This window comes from Anomaloglossus baeobatrachus, chromosome 6, assembly GCF_048569485.1.
Source record: "Anomaloglossus baeobatrachus isolate aAnoBae1 chromosome 6, aAnoBae1.hap1, whole genome shotgun sequence".
NCBI lineage: Eukaryota > Metazoa > Chordata > Amphibia > Anura > Aromobatidae > Anomaloglossus > Anomaloglossus baeobatrachus.
The window spans coordinates 439,618,843-439,646,621 of record NC_134358.1 but is presented as its reverse complement, the minus strand read 5'-3'; the positions used below and the strand labels follow the sequence as shown (position 1 = coordinate 439,646,621).

At 38.1% G+C, this 27,779-nt stretch overlaps 2 long non-coding RNA genes across 4 annotated transcripts in view; one reads left to right on the top strand and one right to left on the bottom strand.

The window, feature by feature from the left end:
- Positions 1-26,499, bottom strand: part of LOC142243377 (uncharacterized) — a 296,303-nt gene extending 269,804 nt beyond the window's left edge. For all 3 annotated transcript variants that reach the window (XR_012724360.1, XR_012724361.1, XR_012724359.1), the window contains exon 1: positions 26,391-26,499. This is a non-coding gene — a long non-coding RNA (uncharacterized LOC142243377). The remainder of the gene's footprint in view (positions 1-26,390) is intronic.
- LOC142243375 (uncharacterized) lies at positions 16,627-19,425 on the top strand. Its single transcript, XR_012724358.1, has 2 exons — positions 16,627-17,489; positions 17,584-19,425. It is a non-coding gene; the product is annotated as an uncharacterized LOC142243375 (long non-coding RNA).
- Positions 26,500-27,779: the final 1,280 nt, after the last annotated feature.

The following is a 27,779-nucleotide window of genomic DNA, read 5'->3' as shown; positions in this document are numbered from 1 at the left end:
CCTGGTTGCTAGGAGCAACGTCCTGCTGTAGTGACCCTAGTCCAGGCCCTTCATTCCTAATATCAGCCAAACAGGCATATTTACTAGGTTGTGCCAGGTCAGGACTAGGCTCCCTGACACTTTTCCCCCTACCTCTTCTTCTAACTGTTACCCAGCTACCTACCTCTGGGTCCTGATCTTCCCCACCTCCACCCTCCTCCATATCACTGGCCCCAGCCAGAGAAAGCTCAGTGAGCTCTAAACATAAAAACGCTACGTGGGCACATAGCCTTATTGCATTTTATTGCCATGTTGCGGCGACCAGAAAAACTAATTCTGATGTTTAATTTTTTTTCTCAATATGCATTTTACCAATCAGATTAATTTATTTTATATTTTGGTAGATCGGGCAGTTCTGAACTCAGCTATACCAAATATATGTATTTATTGCTTTTTATTTGTTTTATTTTCAATGTGGCAAAAGAGAGGGATTTCAACATTTTGGGTTTGGTTTTCAAAAACATTTTTCTTTTTTAAATAATTTTACTACTCCCCTTAGGGGACTTGATGCTGACACAGTCCTTCTGCAGTTCAAAGCGATGCTTCAGCACCATCCTGAAAAGCAGAAATGCTGATCTCCTGTGACCCCTGGCTGTCATCACAATCCAATGGCACCCCATGATCACATCACAGGGCTGACAATGGCGGAGAAGACTGACGTGATCCCAATCGGCACACATTAAATCCCTCTGACAGGGATTTAACTAGTTAACAGGTGTGAGTGGATCAGAGATCCAAATGTACTGGTTAGCTGCACATGTGAGTGGATTTGATTATTAGGTTTCAATTGTTAAAAACAAAAATGGTGATCATGCACATTCTCTTTAAGAAGAATAGCTTGTAAGGTACATTCATTAACACGTATCAGTAAATTGGAATTTAGGCTATTTACTTGGGGTTTAGTTTTTCCAATGTCCAATAATCTTTAATATTTTTTTTATTAGCTGAAATTTGAAACGCCTTAGAATCAATGACATTTACACCCAATGTGATGTGAATATACTTTTTTTATTGCGTGAATATAAATATGTTTTTCATAGCTTTCTATATGGCATTGAAACTGAAATCCTGATTTTTTTTGTTTTTCAAGGCCACAACATTTGTAAGTAATATTGCAGTTACAATATTTTATGCATTTTGCAATAAGTACTCACTGAGCAAGGACAATTGGATGTGTTATTTTAATAAGTATTTTCTAAGGGAAGCTTGAATAGGCTACCTGGTTTATTACTGCTTGTTTGAAAATTTTATATATATAATATAGTGATTATGAGTTAATAGAGAATATTTTTTATCCTATTGCAAGTGACTTCTGTTAATTTTCTCAAGGTACTAAGAAGAAATCTGATAGCTATTACGGTATTTGTCAAATGATGAGTGCCAGTCGTCTGCATTTGGTGTCAAATATCCCCTTTTTGGTGGTATTGGACAATATTTGATTGCATTTGGGGCAATTCACTGGCCGCTTCAGATGAGATGATTCAGGCCCCATTATAAGTCTTGAGGGGCCATTCTGCTGGTATCCCTCTTGGAATGGGTCCATCACTGCATCCTAGTTTCAGTTTATAACCATAATGCACATGTAAATAATGACTTATAATGATGTATAACTTCCTAAAATTGCTTTAGGCTACATTTCTGAAATTGTGTGTATTAAAATTACAATCTGAACAAAACTAGCACATTGTATTAAGCTTAATACTTGACTCATGGATTCTATCTTGTAGTGACATGCTGCAATTACATAATATGTCATCGCCCCTAGGACCACATTAGACATAGCACAATATATAGATTTTGTCCAGAGTGATTAGGCAAACTGTGTAAAGAACTTCTCATGCAGATGCACAAGGAAAGGGAGAAGAATCAGAATTCAAAATTTAAATATTTATTTATGTGTGACTGTTAAAAATAACACATTCATTCTACTATCATATTCTTGACTTTCTGGTACCCAATTGTTCCTGACAACATTATAGTATTTCGTAAGACTAAAGAAATTTGTAAAGCGACTAATTAATAGTGTTCTGTGTGGCGACTGTAATAAAAGACCGGCTACTGGGAGGAAATTAACTTTATTCCTCCCAGCAGCCTTAGTCTTTCAGCCATAGAGCTATGAGCGACGTGGCTTCAGTCAAAGCTCAGTACATAGTGAGCAGCTGCTGTAACCACATCCCAGCACTGACTGACAGCTAGCTCCGCATGGATTACTGCTAAGCCAGCTGTCAGTCAGTGCTGAGCGGTAACTGAAGCCGCATCTTTATGACTGAAAGTTGGAAAGTTTATTTCCCCCCGACAGTTGGGTTTTCAGTGCAGTGGCCACACCTCTTCAGAACAATATTAACCTGATAATTATCCTCAATTCTGCAAGTTAATAGCGTTTTTTTGACATGACCGGTTCCTTTAAACAATTCATCCATAACACTGAAATTCTATTTCTCTTGCCTAGGATTTCTATAGTTACAAATTGTGTAAATTATAATGTCTAGCTAAACAATGAGGTTTTGTTGTACTTAGTATTTGTTCTACTTTTCTTCAGGATCTTGTGTGCACTTTATGTAGTCACTGCTGGTGACCATGGATGTAGTGTCTATACCTTATACCAAAGAAGGCAAAAATTCCAGCTCTACAGTGTGCAAAAAAATATATTTTTTAGAAAATCCAAAGGTTAAAATTTAGACCTCAAATGTCATATACAAAATCCATAAAAACAATGCAGATCTACACGATTCATCTGAAATGCCTAGCTCTACATTGTTGTTTTGTGGATTTTGTATATGACATTTGAAGTCTAAATTTTAACCTTTGGATTTTCTTGAATAAATCTTTCTGCACATAATAGAGCTGGACATTTTGCCTTGTTTGCTATCTACTACGCCTGAACAGCACATTCCTTGCTCTGGAGTGTTGGAGTTCCTTTGGAGGGTGAACTGGACTCTTTCAATATATTAGTCTATAGGGGGCTTTAAACGCAATGACATCGCTAACGAGATATCTCTGGGGTCACGGAATTCGTGACACACATCTGGCCTCGTTAGCGACGTCATTGCGTGTGAAACGTACGAGCGACCGCTAACGATCCGAAAAACGTCAAAAATTGTTGGATTATTGACACGTTGTTCCTTTCCCAAATAACGTTGCTCATTTTGGACGCAGGTTGTTCGTCGTTCCTGAAGCAGCACACATCGCTACGTGTGACACCGCAGGAATGAGGAACAACAGCTTACCTGTGTCCTCCGGCAACGAGGTGGGCGTCACTTTCTTTCGGCTGCTCTCCGCCCCTCCGCTTCTACTGGATGGCTGCCGTGTGATGTCACTGTGACGCCGCACGAACGGACCCCTTAGAAAGCCGGCCACAGCGACATCACTAGGCAGGTAAGTCCGTGTGATGGGTCCTAGCATTGTTGTGCGCAACGGGCAACGATTTGCCCATGACGCACAACCGACAGGGGTGGGTGCTTTCACCAGCGACATCGCTAGCGATGTCGCTGCGTGTGAAGCAGCCTTATGTCTTGTATAGAGAATGTGTTAAAAAGGATATGTATATATATATATATCCACCGTATCCAATTCAAACTACTAACACTGACCTACAAAGCTGTGCATAATCTGTCTCCTCCGTATATCTCCGAACTAATCTCCCACTACAATCCAACACGTCACCTCCGGTCCTCCCAAGATCTCCTTCTCTCCTCCTTTCTCATTCGCTCCTCACGCAACCGACTCCAAGACTTCTCACGAGCATCCCCAATCTCCTGGAACTCGCTGCCTCAACACGTCAGACTATCCCCTACCTTTGCAAACTTCAAACGGAACCTGAAAACCCACCTGTTCAGAAATGCCTACAATCTACAATGAACTCACTGCCACCCGACCACCGTGCGGAGCTGCCGCCCAACCACCGTGCGGAGCTGCCGCCCGACCACCGTGCGGAGCTGCCGCCCAATCTACACCCCACCTACTGTCTCCTCCCCATAATCCTATAGAATGTAAGCCCGCAAGGGTAGGGCCCTCTTCCCTCTGTACTAGTCTGTCTACTGTAACCTGCATATGTATTTTGTATGTAACCCCCTTCTCATGTACAGCACCATGGAATTAATAGTGCTCTATAAATAATAATAATAATAATAATAATATATATATATATATATATATATATATACTAATCTCCTTTTTTTCAACCTACAGTGCTGGCCAAAAGTATTGGCACCCCTGCAATTCTGTCAGATAATACTCAGTTTCTTCTTGAAAATGATTGCAATCACAAATTCTTTGGTATTATTATATTATTATCTTCATTTAATTTGTCTTCAATGAAAAAAAAAAAATTGTCATAAAGCCAAATTAGATATAATTCCACACCATACATAAAAAAGGGGGTGGACAAAAGTATTGGCACTGTTTGAAAAATCATGTGGTGCTTCTCTAATTTGTGTAATTAGCAGCACCTGTAACTTACCTGTGGCACCTAACAGGTGTTGGCAATAACTAAATCACACTTGCAGCCAGTTGACATGGATTAAAGTTCACTCAACCTCTGTCCTGTGTCCTTGTGTGTACCACATTGAGCATGGAGAAAAGAAAGAAGACCAAAGAACTGTCTGAGGACTTGAGAATCCAAATTGTGAGGAAGCATGAGCAATCTCAAGGCTACAAGTCCATCTCCAAAGACCTATAAGTTCCTGTGTCTACGGTGTGCAGTGTCATCAAAGAAGTTTAAAGCCCTTGGCACTGTGGCTAACCTCCCTAGATGTGGAAGGAAAAGAAAAATTGACGAGAGATTTCAACGCAAGATTGTGCGGATGGTGGATAAAGAACCTCAACTAACATCCAAACAAGTTCAAGCTGCCCTGCAGTCGGAGGGTACAACAGTGTCAACCCATACTATCCGTTGGCGTCTGAATGAAAAGGGACTGTATGGTAGCATACCCAGGAATACCCCACTTCTTACCCCGAGACATAAAAAGCCAGGCTGGAGTTTACCAAAACTTAACTGAGAAAGCCTAAAACGTTTTGGAAAATGTTCTCTGGTCAGATGAGACAAAAGTAGAGCTTTTTGGGAAAAGCAATCAACATAGAGTTTACAGGAAAAAAAAAGAGACATTCAAAGAAAAGAACACGGTCCCTACAGTCAAACATGGCGGAGGTTCCCTGATGTTTTGGGGTTGCTTTGCTGCCTCTGGCACTGGACTGCTTGACCGTGTGCACGGCATTATGAAGTCTGAAGACTACCAACAAATTTTGCAGCATAATGTAGGGCCCAGTGTGAGAAAGCTGGGTCTTCCTCAGAGGTCATGGATCTTCCAGCAGGACAATGACACAAAGCACACTTCAAAAAGCACTAGAAAATGGTTTGATAGAAAGCACTGGAGACTACTAAAGTGTCCAGCAATGAGTCCAGACCTGAGTCCCATAGAACACCTGTGGAGAGATCCCAAAATGGCAGTTTAAGATAATAATACCAAAGAATTTGTGATTGCAATCATTTTCAAGAAGAAACTGAGTATTATCTGACAGAATTGCAGGTGTGACAATACTTTTGGCCAGCACTGTACATCCCTAGTATTGATGGATGGACGATAGCTTAATTTGAGCCATTTTTTTAACGTTGTGGTTAATCGACCCACTCCACTGTGGTTCAAGGCACACACAGGGATAGTTTATGTTTAAAATTGTGCTGATTTATTTTGGCTTCATAAACCAGGTGAAAATAACAAAGAGAAAACAGCCTGTGTTTGGCATAAAGGAAAAAAAATAAGCTTCAGTAGAGTCCGTAAAACTGGGGGGTCCGCCAGCTCAAAAAACAGGGTTCAGCTTCTTACAATTCAAGCAAAGCTCTGCAGGTCTGCATGACTTCTGATACTCAGAACATTGAGTAAGTTCAGAGACGTTACTTTTATATGGTGAACAGCTGTTCCTCCCATCTCTTTAGTTGTTCACAAAAGAAAAAGGCCCTGTTGAATCTATTTAACCCTCTCAGTACCTAACATACTGGATCATATATCCGGGTTCACATCACTGAGGCTAACAATCTCAATGATACATATCTCCCCACTAGTATTTTACCAGTGATCATCTTACAATGTATACATTATTATTTTCATGTTTGGCATCCATTAGCATGGGGAACTAACTGTATCATGTTGTAAATTATTGATTATAATTAACAATTTTGAAAATAAAAGGAATTACATTTTTTTAAATGAATTTGTATTATTCTGTATCATTTCCTAATATTAAATGAAAATAAAATAATTATTTTGCATCAATGAATTCTAAAGTATCATCCAAGCCAAACTTGCTGTGTAACCCTAATGTATAACTCATCACTTAATTCACTTGAAATAAAATACCAGAATCTTATACTATAAAACTGTAACAAAATTGTATAATATTGTAATCACATTCCCATGCTTTACACTATCAGGTAAAAACGATAAGACACTACTCTTATTTATCTTTAATGGTGATTTCACAGATCTGGTTGTGTGTCTTGTATAATTGGCCATACTAAAAGTCAGATGGAGAGAGAAGTCATGCTGTGCAGGAATACTTCATGAAGGCAATAGGATTGACATGAATGTTTACTGGACCAACTAGTCAATTCGAAAAGTCTTGAATGGTATTTAAATTGCAAAGCTCTATACACAGGCCTTTTATAGACAGGTTTTATGGATATTAAAAGGCTGTAAGGTTGTTCCAAAATAATAATCTCTGCCTCTTCCCCTGCAATATATTGAAGGTTGCACATTGCTTTTGACATGCATGGTGTTTCATAGAGTGAGGCCTAGGTTGCTGTTCCCTGTCCTTAGTGTTGCATCTGTCACTCTCCAGCATCCTGCCTGTGTACAGTTAAAGCATCCCATACTCTACAGATAGTTGTTGGCCACATGATGTTCGGCTGATAGTTTTGCCAATAGCTATGTACCCCAAATCTCCTGTCGAGCTCTCCTGTGTTCTCTATGAGTGAATCATGGCTAGACATCTCTGACCATGGCTTATCTCACCTAGAGCAAATGGATTGATAGTCTGAAATCAGACATGCCTGGTCTTTATCACACACATCTGTCTTGGAGCGAGTAGGGGAGTCACAAACACATTGGACTGTCAGACAAATCTGTCAATATCAAAGGGTTTGATCAATGTTAGTCCAATATGTATGGGAGCTTTAAGGCCCAGTCACACACAACGACTTACCAGCGATCCCGAAAACGATGCGACCTGATAGGGATCGCAGGTAAGTCGCTGGGAGGTCACAGGTGAGATGTCACACAGTCAGATCTTACCAGCGATGCAGGAACAATACAGGTCGCAGTAGTGACCTGTATAACGATCTCAGCAGTCACTGTGACCCTGTCACACAGTGTCAAACACAGCGATGTGTCCTGCCCAGCAGGACGTCGCCTTTGAAGAAAATGACCTGGACCATTCAGCAACGACTAGAGATCTCACAGCAGGGGCCTGATCGCTGGTAAGTGTCACACATAACGAGATCGCTAATGGGATCGCTACTGCGTCACCAAAACGGTGACTCAGCTGCGATCTCGCTAGCGATCTCGTTATGTGTGACAGTACCTTTAGAATCATTGTAATGTATAATCTGCAAGATGTAATCTAGTCTCCCTTTCCAATATACTGAATAAGCCTGATATCAGCGGTCATGTTGTTAGTAGTACTTAAGGCCCCGTCACACTAAGCAACATCGCTAGCAACATCGCTGCTAACGAACAACTTTTGTGACGTAGCAGCGATGTTGCTAGCGATGTTGCTGTGTGTGACATCCAGCAACAACCTGGCCCCTGCTGTGAGGTCGTTGGTTATTGCTGAATGTCCTGGGCCATTTTTTAGTTGTTGCTGTCCCGCTGTGAAGCACACATCGCTGTATGTGACAGCGAGAGAGCAACAACTAAATGTGCAGGCAGCAGAAGCCGGCTTCTGCGGAGGCTGGTAACCAATGTAAACATCGGGTAACCAAGAAGCCCTGTCCTTGGTTACCCGATATTTACCTTTGTTACCAGCCTCCGCCGCTCTCACTGTCAGTGCCGGCTCCTGCTCTGTGCACATGTAGCTGCAGGACACATCGGGTTAATTAACCCGATGTGTGCTGTAGCTAGGAGAGCAGGGAGCCAGCGCTAAGCATTGTGCGCTGCTCCCTGCTCTGTGCACATTTAGCTGCAGCACACATCGGGTAATTAACCCGATGTGTGCTGTAACTAGGAGAGCAGGGAGCCAGCGCTCAGTGTGCGCTGCTCCCTGCTCTCTGCACGTGTAGCTCCGTGCGCTGGTAACCAAGGTAAATATCGGGTTGGTTACCCGATATTTACCTTAGTTACCAATCGCAGCATCTTCCACACGGTGCTGGGGGCTGGTCACTGATTGCTGGTGAGCTCACCAGCAACTCGTGTAGTGACGCTCCAGCGATCCATGCCAGGTCAGGTTGCTGGTGGGATCGCTGGAGCGTCGCAGTGTGACATCTCACCAGCAACCTCCTAGCAACTTACCAGCGATCCCTATCGTTGTTGGGATCGCTGGTAAGTTGCTTAGTGTGACTGGACCTTAACACGTGTGGGCAGTGATTTCATGATAAGAGCTGGAAAGTGAATTAATGGGGGTTTATACTAGCCAATGGTGGCATTTAAACAATGGTCAATTGACTACATGTTTGCTGAACAAGCGGTCATTTCGATAGCCTGATTAGATGCAACGTCTCCACCAGAGTCTGCAGCTGCAACTTCTGCTTTGGTCACCAGGCAAGATCGTATTCCTGCCATGGGTAGTGCTGGTGATAGGAGACTAATTGGTACCAGTGGCTCTGGTGGGCACAGGCTTTGCCCATCCACTAAGTTTGGTTTCACTAGGACCTGTAGTACCACTAACCAACTGTGGTGTGGTGTGGCTTCCAGCTCAAGTTATCACCTTTCAGCTATGGCCAATAGGAAGGCGCCACACCCTTCTTATTCCTCCTCCAGTCTGCTGATTACTGCTAGATATAGTCTGTGTATATTGACTGCAGCATCTCTGGTACCATGTCCTTGTACTTCCGCTACCTGTGTTTTGATCTCTGCCTGATCTCTGAACATTCTCCTGCCTGCCGTTTTTGTACCTCCCTGTTATTTCTGGTTTGACCTTAGCCTGATTTACTGGCCACCCCTTTTCCCTGCTGTTTTTGCCTATTTTTGTACCTCCTGGTTTTGACCCTGCCTGACAACCACTCTTCTCTGGATTGCAGCCTTTCCACAGGCAGCGATCTCCTGGGCCTTGTTGTAATTCCAGATCCCTGTACAGGGGTAAAGGGTTTTTGGGTTCTTGGGATCCTGCTGAGTGGGCGGCTTGCCTATAGCCTGTATGTGACGGTCACCCTGAGTCTGTAGGACCGGACAGATGTCACATTAGACTGGCTGACTACACTTCGGTTGTGCACAGAACATTTAGCAATACATCATTCTGTGTGCATAGACCACCATTGTTTTTGGCATCAGGATTACACAGTCTGATGTGTTGCAGAGAAAGATGATTTTTAAGCAAGCTTAAAAAAATCAACTAATCCGATAAACAAGTGTTTTTCTCATTTGTATGATAGTTAACATTGGACAATAATTGGGAAATGAGGGTTCGCAGCAATGCTCATTCACAATTAGCCAGTATAAAGAAACCCTTATTCTCTTCTAAAATGTTAGTGAAAAGGAGTTGATAGTAAAACTCAGTTAATATGTAGGCCAGGTTTGTGTGGGAATACAGCTAAATTACATTACTTTGTTATTTAACCATCATCAAATCTTATAGGTATACAATATCTGAGCAATCATCCAATAAACCAAAGCTCTAAAGATACTTTAATGCCATCAAATAAAGAACCATATACAATTCTTCCAGTCATAAACTGTAATAAAGTCTACTTCAATCTTTTTCTAAATACATCAACTTAAACAAGGTTCACAAACAAGTTCATTATCTGTTACCATGGACCAAAAACCTCATTCTATTTTGAATAAAACTTGCCTTTTTCTAGAAAGTATACAATTACAATTGTATGCCAATAAGAAATCATCGTTACTCCAGTAGAACAAATATTTATGACAATGCCATGCTACATCAGATAATCTTTTTAATTGACAATTGTATGGCTTCTAAACATATACAGTACATGGTCTGCAAATTTAATAATGGAACGGTGCTCCCGTCTGAATCTATGCATAATTAATAACTTTCTATTCCATCTGACCTCTTTTTTTTTCTACAATTTTAGCAGATACTGGAAAAAAAATATGATGCAAGTTTTTAATGCAGTCACATTACTACTGTTTTATCTATTTTATGTTTATTCGGTTTATTTTTCATAAAATATATGTTAGTAGCCATATGAGATTTCTGACAAGGATTTAATAATTTAGTTTTACTAAATTATTTAATGTACTACTATAAGAATGTGTTAGACTCTAATCATGGAAGTAAGGGTCTCTAGTTTTCAAATTCTAAGTGATATAAAATGTCCACATGTGCATTGAGGTTTATTTATTGAATTTTTTTGCGACTTTTTATCTGTGTACTAAGTTTTTTTCACATAAAATTTTTACATTGGAGCATATGTCTCACTATAATATTTTCATTGCATGACTTTGTATGGAGTAGTAGAGTATGCTACGTTTATCCATTACATATAATGTTCACTAAAGGCTAAAAGAACTCTTAACTTTTGATAGCCTGTATGTATTTTCAACTATGCGCCTAGAACTTTCCCAGAGCATACTGCAAATGTGTGGGAAGCAGTGTGAAAGTAGAATAATCACAGGTGGAATAAGTCTCCTTTCTTCTTTTCATTTAGTATCTGCTGATAAACTGTAAAACTATTCCTACCCTGATTAAACGCTATAATGATATATTGGATAGCACTGCTTCCATAGAATTGGATCATACAGTTTCTCTAAGGAACCCCAAAAATGTATTTGTATAATACCAAACGATTGCTATATAACAGGTCAATACAATAAAATTGGTTTTGAAAACTAAAAATTATTACTAATTTGATGGTCAAAAATATGGATCGAAAGATGGTTAAAAAAAACCCCTGTATTTTTCTTGCCATATTCATAAATATATAACCATTAAATCAGATCTACTTTAGCTGTGGCTAAACTAACAATTTACTGAATGGAATCTTAAAGGGTTATTCTCAATTTGTGTCTTGAGCAGCACACAGCTCTATAATGTCCTCACTTTCTGGTTGCTGGGGGGCAGGTTTTCTTCCATGATTGACAGTTCTGTTCAGTAGTGGATACTCCTGCCTTTGTGACATATTAATGGTCTGTGACTGTTCTGAAGAGACAGTATTTTTACATAAAGGGATAATATTGACTTTGAACAAGTACCCAGCTTAGGAAAGTGAGAGCTATGATTAAAATTGCTCTGGAAACTGCTGATGGATGAGGCCAGGGGGTTGTGATTATACAGGACTGATAAGAGCAGCTCAGTCACTACCTGAGATAGAGTATGAGGGAGGTGAACAGTTAACTGCTGATAGAAATCATTGGGCTGGAGAGAGCTAACTATGTCCTGAGAAGTTAATCCCTCAGCCTGCAATGTAACTACTGCGCATATTCAGAAAAGGCTCTGGTAGGCAATCTCCTTGGAAACAAGCTGTACACTATGTGAGATTAAAGCTCTCACAACATGAGAATTTGCTAAAAGAAAAGTGCTTCATAGTGTACTACTTTGAGAACAAGTGAATCAAGACACACAGTGAATCTAGCTTACATTAGAGAGTATTCTTTGTAATACTACAAATAAACACAAATTACTTAATAGACTGGAATCCTACTGTATTTTTAAACAACAGAGTATTTTCATTGACAGTCTAAATGAGGGCAAATAACTGCTAGATTATTGATACATTTGGATCATAATTTTAGAAAATTATTGCATAAAAAAATCCAATCTGAAGGACCTAATTTTATTATATTATATCAAATTTTCTTATTCTTTTAAGCATTACTTTTTACATGAGGTTTCACCCCAGTACACCTCGAGTCATTAATTTATCATTATTTGACCCCTGGTGGCATTAGGTACTTGGAAAACTTGTGATACGAGTGTCTCTCCGTAGCAGTCGGTAGTGATGTTTTGCACATGATCATCACAAGACCATTTCCTGCCTATTGCAACAGGGTAGTTGGAAGGTATTCACAGCATTGGTCAGCTTGGTGTCTAAAAGTATAAGCATGTGTTTTGTTTATTTGTCTATTTATATTATTAAGCCTAAATTTATATTTATATATCTTTAAACCTACATTTATTATGCTTATTATTTTTATGTTGACCCTTTTAATTTTGGGGAAAAAAAGTATTTTAGCCTGTATTGTATGTATATGCTCTTTTTTAGACTGATGAAGATCTGCCATGGTTGAAAAGTTTTGGCAGTGTAAATCGGTAATTTCTCACTATAAAGCATACAATTCTGCATCATCTGCATCATCAAGTTTACCATTTTTTGATCTGCCTCAATCTACAAATTAGGAGAATGACAGACGTTAAAAAAGCCAGTCAGTCAGTTGCAAACTTCCTTATTTTCATTTTGTCTAATTAACCAAAGAAAATAATAACATGAGAATATCCTATTAAGTATATGTACGATCACTAGTGTGTTATACTGAGATGAATGGAGAATAGTCAGACAGGTTTTTCCCTACATCACTAAGATTACTTCACGCAGTACCGAGCCTAGAAGTACTACACATTTTTGTACTTGGTAACAAAATATATCAGGATAATAACCGTCTGTGATCCTATAGTTAACTTCATCACCAGGTGTAAGTCGAGTTTACTGAAGAAAAACAACTACTTAATAGGGTTTTCCACTTTTAGAAAAGTCGTCCCAAATGATTTCTGTAATGTAAAATTACAAAGACAGAGAGTACACTGCCACTTATTTAGTCTCCATGTCTAGGCTATAGCTGAGACATCATGTCAACATCTTACATCAACGATGTAGCCAACCACTGCGGCAATCACTGAGTGCAGCGGTTCTGCTCATGTAGATGGCGCAAGTCATTGCACTCAAGGATTGGCTAGTGGTAATATGAGCTGTTTATGAGATATCACTTTGCAGCTAAAACATATAGCCTGAAGCAGTGGCAGTGTTCTATGTGGCTTGATTTTACATTACTGGCATCATTTGGAGTCCACTGAAAAATGTCTTAATTAAAAAGCTATAATTGCTCTAATAGTTAAAGTCTTTCAGTACTTGGCTGGTCTCTTCATCTGATCATACCAGTGAGTTCATAACCATGTAGAAAACTATAGAATTAACTTAAAAGTACTAAATGATTTCCCCCCAAAAAATAAAAGAAAAATGATTAAAATATTTCTGCAGTGTAAGCAGTACTACAATTCAGTATAGTCTTTTGCAGATACCATCCACATAAGAAATGTATATCCTACATCAATGATTGGCTGACTAAAACAAAGGACACGGGATAGGGATACCCCATTCAACTAATTACTTGAGCCAAAGAGATTGAATGTCATCAATTTAATCAATCTAATATATGGTACTCATGTGTAGACAGGTGATAAATATATTATTTAGTATTCCCTCGCTTCTCCACAATTCTTTAATCAGAGATCCAATGCCACGCCTTAAAATGAGTCTTTAATCAAATGGGTGATTTTTTTAATGCATCATACTGTAGGGCTGAAGATCTGTAGTTTCAAAAACTGCTTAACTGTCTAGTCGGTAATCAGTGTAGTGGCGCCATCACACACTGTATACTAGAAATATATGTAATTTTGTAATGCTCAAGAAGATGCCAACGTATGGTAAAATGATTATAATGTATTGGAAAGCAGGGATGTATATGAACTAACTCCATATTTTTATTGTCATTTGTCCTAAACATCCTATTGTATTACTAAAGTGACTGTCCCTCCTTTTTATTTTAAAATGTGCTAAAAAAATAACCATATACTCAACTACTGCCACTGTCCTCTCTCTATCCTCCAGTAGAGTTGATAATTTGCTACTGTAGCCAATCAATGACCACTAGTGATAATCAAGCACTAAGATGATTCAGTGCTTGGTACTCGAAAGGAGCAGGTCGGACGGTCAGGTAGACTAATTTTGATTACCAAGTATAATGGAAAAAAAGGGAAACACAAGCATTTTTCCTGAAGACTCTTCTGGAAAAATGCTGGATTTTCCCATTGATTTCTATTATACTGGGTAATCGATTCGAGCCCGTCTGAGCGTCTGACCTGCTCCTTTTTCGAGTACTGAGCACTCGAGCATTTTAGTGCACACTCATCAATACTGACCACCACTGATCGGCTGCATTGGCCACATATCGACACCTTCGTTCAAGGGTATATCCGGGACCTAAAAAAAAATGTGCCCGAACACTAACAGGCAGGTAGTTGCTGACTGTTGTGCTCGGCGCCGTCCTTAGCTGGTACACAGCGGTCACAGGCCGCTCCTGCTGGCAATACAGTTGCTTTGTTAACAGAGTAGAGGCCTGTTTTCCGATCTGCTCTGTAGACGGGGTGAGACAGCTGATGACATGCTGATTGACAGCCCAGCCAGCTTCCCGCTGCCTCACTAGCATGACATTGGCTGTCGCACCGCAGCTAGAGAGCATTGAGGATGAGAAACCACCGCCTGTTGATGTGATGTCAGTGGAAGCAGCTGAATTGCTGGCAGAAGCGGTCTGTGACTGCTCTGTACAGGCGAAAAATGGCACCAGGCACAACAGTTGGGTAGCAACTACCTGCCTGTTAGTGGTTGGGCAATTTTTTTTTTTAATTTCCAGGATATACCATTTAAATAGAAGAGACTGGTTGGGAACCTAGAAGTGGCAGAGTTTTGGTAAAGAAATATATGATTAGTTATATTTTTAAAGCACAATGGGCTCTTTTTAAAAAAATAAAATGAAAGGCTATCTTAGGATAGGTTATAAACGCATGATTAGCGAAGGCCCAATGATCAATAGTCTAGGATCGTTGAGATAGGGCTATCACTGTAAATTCCATACAATTTGAATATAGTGCTTGTGTGCATTCATGACCATCCCATTTATGTGATAGGTGGGGCTCCCAGTTGTGTGGTCTCCAGTGATCAGATAGGTATTACCTATCCTGTATATATAGTAAATGTTTTTCATGGGTAAACTATTTTAAAATGTACTGTTTGTTGCAGACAACCTCTTTTTATATGAGGTTTTTCAGGTATATAAAATGAACACCTCAATAACATCTTTTTCATCAATGCTGCAAATTAAATTGGTTTGTTCTACCACACACTCAATAGTCAGAATTTGCCAATCTTAGACAAAGTATTGAGTGAAGCATTAGGCTCAGCTTATTGTAGCTTTATTGTCTATATGTTGTTTTTATAAAGCCCTATGATGGTATTGAGGTGTACTGGTAACGTGATACAAGCTACCATTTTTTTCCAGAACATACTGTATACCTCTACACGCTTGTAAGATTCTATTTCTCAATCTAATTCAACACCGAAACGTGAAAAGGAAATTGCAAACATGGACAAATAAATCAATACTTTGATTAGATGAAAAACACTAAAGGATCAGTCATATCTTTTAGAATATGTAAGGTTCAGAAATCTTAAAGTTAACATCTCCTTGATGGAAATTCACACATTTGGCCAGCCATCCTCATCTTATCGAGTGTATGAAATTGAAGCAGTGGAGAAAATTCCAGTCAATAAAAGTAAGCTTCAACGGACCAGTATGTTAACGGGTGGCTGATGTGCATGCTGATCACATGGTTAATTCCTTTAAATTTTACAGGTCACTCAAGTAATATTTGTATTCCAGATTGTAACCTTTAAAATACTGGAGCACTAAACCGCTAGCTATGGTTTCCAAAACTGTTCATCATCAAAGAGGTTTCCATGTATTTCAAGCTTTGTTTAATAACGCTGTATATATAGCACACAATACCACCCAGATGAGTATAATATATCAATTTTTACATATTGTACAGTTACAATGATAATAAAAGCTGAAATTCATCTTTTTATGAAGAATATGAAGAATCCGCACTTTTGATGACCATAATACATGAAGTGTTATACAACCGATATGGTTAAATAAGACAAATATTCAATAACTTCAACAAAGGGATGAAGAAAAACAATAAATGTAACATGATAGACGATACTATTTCCCATTTGTTAAAATATTTTCCATTTTATCTAGGAAAACCAATATTAATGTGTGATTGTCAGTGTATCCGTTCACACATTAGGCTTGTAAAATAAACCAAAACGCATAAAACTATTCTAAATGTAACAGGATGAGGAAAAACATGAAACATTCAACATCCCACTGATCGATATTAGAAATGTAACGCAAATCCTTACCTTTATTGAGATAAACCTAAGCGAACACATCAACCACGTATCCACCCTATGAAGAACACTTGGTAACTAAGTGTGAAAACATAACCGCCTTCCTATAGCTCACCGATAGAAAACAGGCAAGATAATTCTTAACCTTTTCAGTCCTGAGGAATCTAGTTCACTAGATTGACTAGTTCAGTTCAGTCATGGCAGGCCTCATCACTGCTCCCTTTCCTGCCTTCTCCTCTGCATTATGGCTAGCTACCACCATACTGGGTATCTTACAGTACCACTATCAGTTTGCTGCATAAAATAAACTGAAGAGTCACTGGGACACCTCCCATGGACAGTGTCATCCATCGGTTCAAGGATGATTTAGTGCACATCTGTTTTACGTTCAAACCTCCTCCCTCCTTTCCCTGTGGGAGAAGAACCGGTACCAGCTACTTATCCCGTCTGCATTATTAATACATGTTAATGGCTCCATTACATCAAAACTGACCCTTTCTCCTCCTCTCCTTTATTGAAAATGGAACAAGAAAAAATATATATATATTTCGATCTGTCTTGTGATCTACAATAAGAAACTGCTTTATAGATTGGCCAGCCAATAAGAAATCAATACAAGGCAGTAAACATCTGCATTAAAGCAGCAAGGCAGACAAAGACTCCTTGCTGTTATAGCTGCCACCGCACATATAGGATATTGTAGCAGGCAAGATCATATAAGGGTGGGGTGGAGGAAGCAGACTCTTTATTTAAAGATGCAGCAATGTGAGGATGGTGTGACACACATAGCAGCATGCACCAGGCTGATAAGAAGTTAAAACGCTGATTCTTCGACTGGGAAATCAAGGAAAAAGGCGAGATAGACTGCTAGAATGGTGAATCCTTGCAGCAATTTGTTCTTACTCGCACACACGGCTGATTCCTTGTCTGTTGAGATACTGACTGCAGTTCACCTCGAGAAAAAAGACTGGGAATGAAGAATGTCGCTGAGGTTTACTAAGGATGCTTTCTGCCCTTCCCACCCCCCCTTTTTATTTTTCATTTCATTTTGGGTAAATTGAGGAATTCCCCAGGGGAACATTCAGACTTGGTAGGTATAGAGCATTCGAGCACCATGTGTCTGAAGACCCACCGTTTGAGACGCTGACCTATTTTTATCTGATCCCTATGTGGGTGTTGTGCAGGTACTGCTGGGAAGGAGATGAACTGCATCTTGGCATTAACTCTTGCTTGGCCGGTTACTGGAAAGACACAGAGCAAGGCTTGATTGGGGATTCAGGCATCAGCCATTGTGTGCTAATTTTTTTCCCCACTGCTTTGTTTTCTTTGGTATGTTTGTTCGCCTGCCATTACACATGCACAAAGACTAATGTATGCACCAGCAGCCTTGTTCTTGCCTTCACGACCTATAGTAGGCATGCCTGGTGCTGCAAATGTGCTCATTATTCCACATGTATGATTACTAATTACAAGGGGACGTCTGCTGTCATGTGTTACTGTGTAGAGAATGTAAGCCTGTGCATATTCTATAAGGTGTATGATGGCCATACATTCTCATCAGATACACCAGGGAGAGTCTCTGGGGAGTAATGGATTATTAGAATGTCAAAGACTGCCAAGCATGCTGTCTGAAAGCAATGTTAACCTTTACATTTAGGCAAAATGCTTCCATCTAGAAATGTATTATATATAGGATTCTGCTGGCTTTGATATTTTGCTTATGTCTTTGAGTTATATACAAAGGAAAGTATACCTAATAATAATGTCATTGTTGTGGTATTATTTACATTTTATTGTATAGTATTGCATGGTTATTATGACTGTTTTCATTATTACTATACAGGAAGTAGAATGTACTTTTTTGTCTTTTACAGTATTATGAGAACGTGAACAGTATGCATATATCCCATAACACCACCGATTAATAATCAATACTTCCATTTTTTATTTTACTGATTTTGTCCAGCTAACCCTTACAGTATGCATATATCCCATAGCACCACTGTATAATAATCCATGCTTATATTCTTTATTCTATTGGTCTTGTACAATTAACTCTTACACTATGCATATATCCCATAGCACCACCGATTAATAATCAATGCTTCCATTTTTATTCTACTGATCTTGTCCAGTTAACCCTTACAGTATGCATATATCCCATAGCACCACTGTATAATAATCAATATTTATATTCTTTAGCTATTGGTTTTGTACAATTAACCCTTACAGTAGCATATATCCCATAGCACCACTGTATAATAATCAATACTTATATTCTTTATTCTATTGGTCTTGTACAATTAACCCTTACAGTATACATATATCCCATAGCACCACCAATTAATAATCAATGCTTCATTCTTTATTCTACTGATCTTGTACCATTAACCCTTCTTACAGTATGCATATATCCCATTAACAACCAGCATTACTATAATCAATGCTTGTATTCTTTATTCTACTGGTCTTGTACAATTAACTCTTACAGTATACATATATCCCATAGCACCACCGATTAATAATCAATACTTCCATTTTTTAATTTACTGAGCGTGTACAATTAACCCTTACAGTATACATATATCCCATAGCACCACCGATTAATAATCAATACTTCCATTCTTTATTCTACTGATCTTGTACCATTAACCTTTACAGTATGCATATATCCCATTAACAACCAGCATTCCTATAATCAATGCTTGTATTCTTTATTCTACTGGTCTTGTACAATTAACCCTTAAAGTATGCATATATCCCATTAACAGCCAGCATGACTGTTTAATAATCAATGCTTCCATTTTTCCTTCTACTGATCATGTCCAATTAACCCTTTCAGCCTAAAGCACCCTGAGCTGCGCCTAGTCTCTGGGGATGAATGGGTCTTCTCTGTACGTCACTGCAAGTAGGCCTCTTCTGCAGGACTGCATATATACAGTACTCACTGGATGACTGTCTGTGCACTTCAATCTTCCCAAGTAGAAAGCTTTGATTATAATAAATTAGAAGCATCACTGACATAACCATCTTTGTCCTTCTTTCTGTCTAATTATTTATCCAGATTGAGCTTGACTACTGGAAAATTAGTTCTCTCCAGGAGGTAACAGAGCTGAAAGAGATTTTTTTTGTCTTGGATAAAGAAAGACTGGCAAGATAAACTTGCAGTGTGTGTGCGTCGCTGTCATTCTTGTAAGGTGTACAGAACCTTCTGCTTAGTCTTCTGACACAAGCACCAGAGATGCGTTATTCGGTACTAGTTTCAGGCTTTCGCTCTGGTATTTTAAGGGATCCTGCACAGCAGGGGAGCAATTGAAAGCATATGCATTCGCCTAGCTACTGTCTGCAGAAGCAAGCACAGGCAGTCTCTGACAGCACAGGCAACGCTCTATAGAAGAGAGTCACAAATTATATAGTAGGATCCTGTTTGTCATACTGACAAGGGGTTTGCCAACTAGGTACACAAATGTGATCCAGCACGATACATCACTGCTCATTAGGGTATATTTCAGCATTCACTCTTCCTGTGCTATTGCTATGAAAGGCTGAGCCATTTTCGCATTACTGGTCTGCCTTTTAAAAGCATTCACAGAGTAAAATAGGAATTTTGCTGGAGCTATACAGCTTTATCGTGACATAAATGATATTATATACAAATTTTAGCCCTAATCATATAAAGAAATAACAATAAATATTCTATTTTCATGTAAAGTTCTGCTTAACTGTCATGAATATGTAACAGCCAGATAAAAAAAAGCTTTGACTGGTTATTTAAAGGCTTTTAGGTCAATAACCAGTAATGGGTAATATATATATAATCATATAATTACTTATAAAAGAAAAAGACATAGACTGGAAATGCAAATAATGTAAATAAATATAGATTTACCTGTATTCTAGAGAGCGAACAAAGCCCTGCTTTTCTCCCATTCCTAGTTTCTGTTCGGCAGGCCACACCCTATCAAGCATTTTGACATGACTGAAATTTTACATTAATATATGCTATGCGTTGGTAATTGCAGGGAATGCGATGCTCAATTTTTCGCAATTTTTTTTACATATGCCCCCCTCCAAAAAACCTACTAAGATATGATCACTGCCATGTGTATGATGACTTCTATTTTAAGTGTAAAATATCTTTTAACATCTTCTCTCTTCTGTTCTTTTTCTCATATTTAACGTCTATTTTTTCTAACTGGAATTGATGAAACACAATATACTATATAACCAAATATTTGCTAGTATTGAAAGTTTACACTTCTCTCATTAAACACTATTTTTTTGTGAAATGTAGAAATTTTAGTAATATACAAATAATGACATTATAAACCACTTTTAAAAGTTTAAAAAAAATAGTCCAAGATTTTGGAATTCTACAACTTTTTCTAACCAGGAACCAAAAACAATCTCAAACATAAAAATGATTTACTAAGTATTTATTATTTGACTATTATGTGGTTCTCTAAATGTGGTTTCAAGCTTTTAGAAACTAATAGTGCACAATACAAGGTAATATTGTGGTACCTAAAATACTTTTGTCATTCTTGGGGCAATAGAGAAACTAATAGAAAGCTTAATTGTCTTTTAGTTCACATATTACTTCAAATTCCTATTTTTTTGCTATATATTGTATATTTAGAGCTACATCAGATTCTGCAATTGATATTTAATTCGCCTATATATTCTGTGATATGTTTGTACTATTTAAGCATATTTTTATTGCTTAAGGATAAGTGAATTTAACAAAGTAAAATCAACTATTTGGGGGAAAAGTTTGTAAAAATATAGATTTAATTTGTTAAAATAACAATTTTGTACAATTTAAAACCATTCTTAGAAGTAAAAAAAAAATTCAAATCATCAACAGGTAGATTTAAAAGAGATTAGTGTTTTAAAGTTAAACTCTTAACGAAACCTTCTTTTGTATATTTGGAGGAGCTACATTTACAGTAAGAAAAGAGAAAAAATAACAAATATTGTTACATTATTATAAAGGAACACTTCTAAAATGAAGGGAGAAATACAAAAACACTAACAAACGCCATAACTCGTAAAACTGATAAAAAAAAGATTCAATGATTAATCAAAGAAGCAAATGAGACGTATTTTGTTTGATCAACTAGGCTCTCGAAATGTTATCTTGTAAAGGAATCACAGTGATAAGTAACTGAGCAACCTGATATCTGTGGGTTTATATAGATCTTAAAAAAAGGAAACCAGATATAATAAAATTGCTGTCAGGAATTCATACCCAATATGTCCACATTTTTTAATATTAACCCCAGATTTATTATTTCTAAAGCAGTCGATATCAAATCTTGTGACAGACACTTGTTGTTTCACTTTCAAGAAACAAGAAGACTTAATATATTAAATATATATTATATATATACACATTATATAGTAGGAATTGTCACAGGATGTGCCTATAAAAGATTATACAGCTTTCACTATTTTCTGCCAGCACGACACAGTTGAATACTGCAATGAGCCCCACCCTAGATGCTGCATGTATTTTCACTGTGCTAAAGGAAAACTCCTTATACAGTACGAACCCTGCGTTAAAAGCCTGACCATTCCATTCAGGTATGTTTTTCATATCCTATAGAAAGGGATCATGTTGCAGATGAACTTCAGTTGATTGTATAAGTTGTTTTACATACAGAAATAACATTCATCACCTACAAATATATCAATATTTCTGTAATATCCTCTGCATTTTATTGCTGAAAGCCAAACGCAGATTTCTTGTAGCCTGAACTGAAAAGTCTATATACATATATATAATTTTTTGAGAAATAGATCATTAAAACATTTTTTTTAAATGAATAACTTTGTTTTCCTTTTTTATTTTATTTTTTATTTTTCAGGGGGAAATTCAATGAATGACATTTAAAGTCAATGTAAATAGTACATACACCATCAAGGAGAATACTAATAAACTTCTAAAAATATGTAAGATCTTAAGACTTAATCAAACACCTTACAAATAAATTCTTCACAGCAACAGAGTTCAAGAAAGTCCTTGGTTCTTTTAGAGCTCGGTCAATTTTCCTTGCTGTATGACTATCATTGATTTAACTATTCAAGCCACATTTTTTATCCAGTAATGGATAAGGTGGAATTTTGCTATGGTCTTCACAATAGACTTCGTAAACCAATAAATATATATTTTAAATGTTCATAATATCTTAAAAATGTAGTACCTTTCAAACTGTATGAAAGTGCCACTATCCTGGCTATTCAGATTACAGCTTTACTTGTTGCATTAAGCTGCCTAAGCTGGAAACCCTTAGATCTAATAAGGCCCAAGCCTTCATGTATATTATATATATATTTTTTGTGTTTTTTTTCAGTGTCAGCTTGAGATCATTAAAATCACCTAAGGCAAAACTGATTGACCATTAACTGGGATTCACTAAATTCCTTCGAGAAATCTTGAAACATCTTTTTTTACTTCATAAGAAAGGCTTAAAATGAGAAGCTACCAAAGCAACAAACCTATATATGTAAAAATAATACTGTAGTCAAATATTACGAGAGTAAACACAATATTCATGTGTTATAACTCTGTCCTTTAGATTCATTAAAGACTGATTGGAAAATAATAATTTCACTTGGTCAACTAGAGATGCCTGTGTGTATCATCTTGCATTATTTCCAGCCCTGCACTGCATTGCTCATTATATGTCTCCCACACAGGCAGGTGAGGTTCGATACTGACGTCAAATGGAAGAATGTACGTTCATCCCATATCACCACTAAGACCATCAGTCTATAAATATCAGCATACAAATACATACAAGATTTAGTAGCATTGAAAAGCAGATCTCTGAATTACAGATATGCCTGGTGGACATACTGTATTCACTTCAATAAAGACACAGTATATAATCACGTATATGTCAAAGTACTCATAACTGCAATGCGAGATCGTAAATCCACAACTATTATAGAATTCAATTGCTTTTGGACAGACCCCTCGTATATGACAGTAGGAGGACACGAGACATATGATGGTCTACATTGGATAGGTAAATGGATCGATTCTGGATGGATACATAGATGGATGGATAGATAGAAGGATAGATGGATGGATAGATGGATAGATGGATGGATAGATAGGTTAGATAGATGGATAGATGGATGGCTAGATACATGGATAGATAGATAGATAGAAAGAAGGATAGATAGATGGAAAGATGGATAGATAGATGGATAGATAGAAGGATAGATGGATGGATAGATAGGTTAGATAGATGGATAGATAGATGGATAGATAGGATAGATAGATGGATAGATACATGGATAGATAGATAGATAGATAGATAGATACATGGATAGATAGATGGAAAGATGGATAGACAGAATGATTTTTATGGATTGTGTGGATTTTAGCTCTTATCAATTGTATTGTTTGTGGGGGGATGTATGTATATATATATATATATATATATATATATCTCCGAGTTTATCCCGTCACCATACTGGATGATATTGCAAGGCTGGAGTAGCATTTTTTAAACGTAATGCTCTTATTTGTGCCTTTGATGGTTGACGCCCAGAATACAGTGCATGGTTAGCACTGCAAACAAGAAGAACAAAATGAGCAAAGACTGAAGTGGCCATTGTTGAATCCTCGGGCACATATCTTCAGTTGCTGCAAGATCAATACGAACATATTTATTGGGTTGTGTGCACTGGCGGTTCTGAAAAATGACACAAACTACATATCTACCTCGATATCTCCCTTAATATCAAATATATAAGGGTAATAAAAGAAATATTCTTAACGAACGAAGAACCCGAAAATCTCTCTATTTATGATTTATGATTCTTTGACATGTAAGTTTGTGAAGGCCAGTCTTTCCTTGCCATGCCTATAACACATGATCATTAGGTATCAAAAGTTCTGGGTTAAATTGAAACGTCATTACCAATAAGACCGAAAAAGAAAAACAACATAAATGTCTTATATCTCATTCTGAGATCAAATAAAATTTACTGTATCCAAAACCAGGCGGCTTGATTTCCTGGAACATGTAGCAATAGGGAGTGGCTCATGGAGTTAAACCCTATGTAGAAATGTGATACAATGATACACTGATTATAAATAATGCTCAATATTTACAAACGATGAATTAAACATATTTTAAAACATAATTCCTTATTTTATGTTGAAGATGATTTTAAATTTCCCTGTTGTCCAACTTGCAAAGTCATGCAGCCATCTTAGACCACCATATCTATACACCAGTATGGTAGCCATATTGGACTCTCAAGAACTAGGTGTCTACGCCTTTTTCATGCTCTTAGACTTTCCAATCACTTTGAAGGTCACTTAGGATTCTTACTGAAATGTGGCAAAATTTGTTGAATCTCCATCACGAAAATCTAGGTTTACTATCTCCATCATGAAAATCCAAGTGTATTTTAAGCGACACACAAACCTTTATCTTCCTGCTATAAACTGTCGAGAAACCTAAATAAGTCATTCCAATTTCTCATGTTAGCTTTCATCACTTGTATACATGACATGCCGATTGCTTACCCTGTACATTCATCTGTATATTCTGGAAAGTTCTACATAGTCATAGCTGTGGACACGAGGGGGTGCCACTCTGTAAAATTCTCATCACAATTATACTGTACACCACTGTCACTACCATAACGCAATGTATTAGTGCTATGAAACGTGCACCAAATAACAGTCAGCACCATGACAGCACTAAGTCAGCTTTATCGCTATATAATATCATTACTTCTGCTCTCCCTTGATGTTAATATGACCCTATATAAAATATTTTAATATTCTATATCTTCTATATTCTTCTATCTTCATAAGTTTCAACGTTGCAGCTGCTAATTAGCTCTTAATATATAGACATTAAATCCAATTTCTTCAAGTAAATCTAGATAAAAAATGTCTACGTATATGCAAAAAGTAAAAGGTTATATTTGCATATTTTTTACGTAATCAGTATTGAACGTGGACATTTCTAGGTCTCGGTTTTTGATAAATGAGTTTCTTGTGATTTTTATTGATTACATTTTTTTTTCTGCTAAAACTTAACATTTAAAAACCACTGATCTGTTCCTAGAAGGTATATATACAACATCAGTACAAATATATAGCATCACCCTAATCTCCAGCCAGAATTATATCGACCATATGTAATGTGACGTGGGCAGCATGTAGGTTTAAGTGGCTGATCATGGCTCGGTGAAAGTCACCCTCCCTGCCTACGCCTAACTTCATTTTACAGTCAGCAGACGTTTGGTCCAGACAGTGCTGCCACCACATGAGCAGGTCTTCTTCGATGTCTTCTACGGCACGCCCAGATCATCTACTACTCACTTCAAAATCTCTCTAGTCTGCATTAGGAAGAACATGGTCTGCGAGCATGACAGCTCTAGCACAAGCCACTTCATCTGTCCTCAGCCTTGCCTGCAGGGCAATATCTCCAATGCTCTTTAAAAACATTTATACACACCAAGCGTACCCAAAAATGTACAGAGAATATACGAGCAATGCCAAAATAGTCAAATTAATACCAAAATCTCTATTAACATCAATATTTTTACTATTTAAGTTGAAGAAGTTTAATATTGAAACAATGTTTTTCATTTAGTTTGACACTAATAAATCAAATCTAACAAAATGGAAATCTGTGTCACTGAATTACATTTTCTTTGATCAGTAAACCCTCCCCGACTCTTTTGTTTTCGGGAAGCATAAGATTATGCAGCCAATTAATAAGCTAGAGGTGGGATCCAGATCCAGGCTAAAAATATCCATTAGGGTGGGAGCAGCACAATGTGACATAACAAAGAATTGCCTTGCAACGTGATAAATGCATTGCTGGATGACAGAGGTTAATCTAGAGATAATTGCCATCTAACAGCTGGGAGGATATACTGCAAAGAAAGTAACAATAAGGGGGAATGCAGAGAGGAGGAGGAAAGGTCAGGACTCCAGCGGGGGGCTCACCTTGTGACTGCAGAGAAGAGCTTGGCATGACGTTCAGGCAGAAAGTGTGCAGAGAGATGCAGCATCAGACAGGACAAGGAAGGATGCTACTGCCCATGCACTTGCTACACCCAGGCACACAGAGCACCAGCAGCACGTGGGAGGGGGAATTTGTAAGACGGAGGACGCTGCCATCTTATAAGAATCGCAGGGGGGCTGGATGGGAGGAACCAAAGATGCTGTGGTATGTGCATGCATCCCATGGGAGGTGCCTCTCCCTACGATGATGATGTGCACAGTGGTTTATTCCAGAACCCTGTGCGGGCTGTGATTGGAACCCCGGAGTGGTCCTGAGCATTTCAGGGATGGAATTCTTAAGGCGTGGCATTAGAAGATGCTGCCTGGGGAATGGCTTTGACCATAGATGCACTTTAGAACTACTCTGAGGAGAATCCCCTCATTCACACAAGGAGATAGAAGCTTTCCCCTCATTTCATTGACTTCAGCTTTTTATCTTTGCACATCCAGCTGCCTTCCCATACAGTACCAGTAACATAAGGAGACAGCCAGGAACATTGTAAGCCCATGCAAGCAGGGATCTCCATTCTTCTGTACCTGACTGTCATTCATTAAGTTCATGTCTATTGTCCTTTTTGTATTTTTCATATACTTAAACCCTTTTTAACTATAGTACCATGGAATTAATGGTGCTTTAACGGGAACCTGTTTTATATATATATATATATATATATATATATATATATATATATATATATATATATATATATCCCTCTCTCTCTCTCTCTCTCTCTCTCTCTATATATATATATATACATATATAAAAAACACTATTACCTGCAATATGAGATTAGGCTTAATCTTCAGGTTACTACAAAAGCATATCCAGTGTCACTTAATAGTATATGGATATATTGGCATTGCATTACTGCTATAAGAATATTGCAGAAAGGAGAAAAATACATAGCTAATGTGAAAAATGAGTAAAAAGACATAGGCATCGCATTACTGCTTTGGAAATATTGAGTGTCGCTGCACTCTCCTCCCCCCCTACCCAGCTGGGATACCATTGCAGTTTCCTTTTGGTTGCTTGCATGGTTCCCTGCTCTGCTACACTGCCACTCATATGTTGTTTGGTCTTCTGCTATCCCGTATTGCCATCCACGTGTGTTCGGTCCCTGGGCCCCAGGCCCTGAGCTTGTCCTGCTAGGTTCCTGGTTTATGCCTAGGGTGCACGCGCGCTCACCTTCCCCACTTATATTGGGGCGGTGCGTGCACCTTGAATTGGTGTCCCCAGCCTATGGCTGGGAGGCATTTAGTATAAAAGTTCCCCTTCCCTGATGGGCGTGGCTGAGTAACTTCCTTAGGTTACTAAACCTAGCTCTGTGTTGG